This window comes from Poecilia formosa, unplaced genomic scaffold (genome assembly GCF_000485575.1).
Source record: "Poecilia formosa unplaced genomic scaffold, Poecilia_formosa-5.1.2 Scaffold1026, whole genome shotgun sequence".
Lineage (NCBI taxonomy): Eukaryota > Metazoa > Chordata > Actinopteri > Cyprinodontiformes > Poeciliidae > Poecilia > Poecilia formosa.
The window spans coordinates 20,729-23,612 of NW_006800965.1; the positions used below are offsets into that span (position 1 = coordinate 20,729).

At 37.9% G+C, this 2,884-nt stretch overlaps 1 long non-coding RNA gene across 1 annotated transcript; it reads left to right on the forward strand.

Annotated features, from left to right (window-relative positions):
* Positions 1-201: 201 nt before the first annotated feature.
* LOC107835111 (uncharacterized) lies at positions 202-1,424 on the forward strand. The gene is made up of 2 exons (XR_001660940.1): positions 202-931; positions 1,106-1,424. It is a non-coding gene; the product is annotated as an uncharacterized LOC107835111 (long non-coding RNA).
* The last annotated feature ends 1,460 nt before the right edge of the window (positions 1,425-2,884 follow it).

Sequence of the window (2,884 nt, forward strand, 5' to 3'; positions counted from 1 at the left end):
CTTAGAGTGAAAAAACTATTTCTAGAGTTGTTTTTGCAGAAGACTTCTGGCATCCCCTTTCAGGTCAGCCTGACCTGACCCCTCCCTTTCCTGGCGTGAGAAGTTGAATTGGACCAAATATGATTATGAAAGGACACTGTTTGGACAGAGAAGAACGACATGCTTGTTATTCGGCACATCTGAGATGGAGCAGATGTTGAGGTCAAGAGGTTTCAAATGATCTCTAGGAAGTCCAACTCATTTACTATAAAGGTGCCAGAATTCCTACGCAGATGAAGCCACAAGCAGAAAGGAATCCCAGTCCTGTGTATCATTTCTTTATTCATATGTTCCATAAGTTTAGCCACCTTTAAATTCCTCCATATGTGAAAGCTGTTATTTAATTCATGTGAATTTGACATAAAACTCAAAGTTTGATTTAATGTATCGATCCTAACGGATGAAAGATCAATACTTTCTGAGAATAAAAATATCGGTAAATATTGTAGTATCAATAAAATTACACAGTCCTACAGGAGGTGCGCTTTTATTTTGGAAGGCACTCTTCAAACTGAAAATGTGGACGCTCAACTTATGGCAGTAAAATTTGCTGGCTTTACTGTTATGTCTGAAGAGGCAGCTAGCATTACACATCTTCCACTAGCTGGGTCTCGGTGCAGTAGTTTGTGTCGCAATCTTATATAACTTTATAAAAGTTAAACATTAACAGTCTATTCAGTTTCTATAAACTCCAAGGAGTGATGCAGTCATATTCCACAAGGCTTGTTGTTCTGGTTGTTTGAGAAAAGCTAAAAATGTCTGAATGTTGATCAAACATCACTAACGGAAGTATGATAATACTAGCATGTTTGGTGTCCTGGAAACGAGGAGAAAATATCAACAGAAACCCAGCAGAACCGGTTCTACTGGTGTAACAAGATAAAGTTGGAGGGTGAGTTGATTTTTTTCTGTGAAGCAGCAGAGCAGAAATCAGTCTGAAAGGTTTGCTGTGAGTCAGACGGCTAACAGGTCATATTCAGACAGAATGGAAAACTGATCCCACAGAATCTGTTTATTCACCATTTTTGAATGTTTCTGTGGTCAGAATCTGTTGTTTCTTTCCCAGTTAAAGAAGATTAGAAGAACTCATCATCATCATCAGCAAGTTGTGTCTCCAGCAGTCGGATCGTCCTGCAGATGTTGGTCATCTCTGCTCTCAGTCTGATCATTTTCTTCTAACAGGAAGTTTAAACGTCACTTCTCTGATACTTTCAATCATTTATTTATTAAAGATTATTTTCAGCTTTAAGCAGCTTCACATTAGTATAGGTAAAGGTAATTTTATTTACATAGCATATTTTCAGGAACAAGGCAATATAAAGTGCTTTAAGGATTTAAAATGAAATACAAACAAAATTACAAACCAAAGAAAGGAACAAAAGAAGTCAAAGCTAATAATGTTGATCTAAAGTAAATAAACTAGATGCTCCTATTCAGGGTTGGTCTAATTCAGTAAGAACTAGTTGCTAAGGTAGTTTTTCTGGGTTCCAAGTTCTAATCCCAGGGGTTGCTAGATAAGTACAAGTATTCTCTGGACTTTCCAAGTCTGCTCTAAATTTATAAAAGTAATGAGTACTCCACAGTTTCTAAGTAATAATAAAAACTAAATGTTCCTGTTCTGTAAGAATTTTTTCTGGATTCCAAGTTTGTTCTAATTCCTTTTCTGGGTTAAAAGTGAGTACTCTACAGTTTCTAACAAACTAAAACAAAAAAGAGGAAAGGTCACATTAGGGCAAATGGCAACATTCAGACAAAACAAAGGGCAAAACAAAAACATGAGTGAAGGCGGTGACGTCACAGGGTCATGAAACCACGTTGCTCCCAGCAGAAGTCCGATAAAGGTGTTGTTATCTAGGAATGTTCTTGGGAACGCTCAGCTCCACAGCTGCATGGATAACAGAAAGAGGGAGGTGGGAAGGAGTGTTATGTTTACATATCTTCAAGGAGATTGGAAACATGCAGCCCTTCCAAGGCCACTCGGGAAAAGCCAATTCATAAATAGAATGTTTTAGGTCGGGCAAGATTGTAAATTTAAATCTCCCCTAAAGTCTCTCTGATACATCTCAGTTCCCAATTATCCAAATTAGTTTGGCCATTCCACTGAGCCGAAACTAGCAACTTCTCCAAGATCGATTCCAACTCATTAGTGAGTTTTAGAGTCCTCATCTCTGTATACACTTAACAGTCTGAGTGTTTGCTAGTTTGGCAAAGTCTGTCACAAACGTGTCGATAATCCAGGAATCCACAAGCTCCAAACAGCAGAAATCCTGTTATCATGAATAAATCCAGAGTGAATCCCGCCGGGTGTGTCCCCGCAGGACAGGAGGGCTCTCCTGTGCCCAGACTTCTTGTCAAGAAAATGTGATCAATTGCACTGAGAGATCGATCGGTTGACCAGATCCATAATTTGTAGATTTGGAGGATGTGCAAAGAAAGGATCCAAAAATATAGAAAAAGACAAAAAAACAGAGCAGGGAGGGAGCAGAGGAAAGAAACGTCCACCTTCATCGAGAGCAAGAGGGAAAAAAGCAAGTCTACTTGTAGGAGCCATTTCTCTACTTTCAATTAAATCTTAGAAGTTAGATTATCTAGTTTATTTTTATTTGCTTATTTTCCAGTTGATTTATAATTAGAATTTTTATTTTATTTTAGTTATTTAGAATAAGTTTTTGGTTAGTAATTCACTTAATTAGTTAATTTCAGTTTGGGATGTGGGTGTTTCACAGTATAAATATGTAGATTTTAGGTTGCTCATTATGCACATGGGTGGTCATATGGTTTTTTACCAGTCATCAGTTGTCAGTCTACCAGTCAGTCAATCAGTCAGAGAACCGGTGCAGGAATC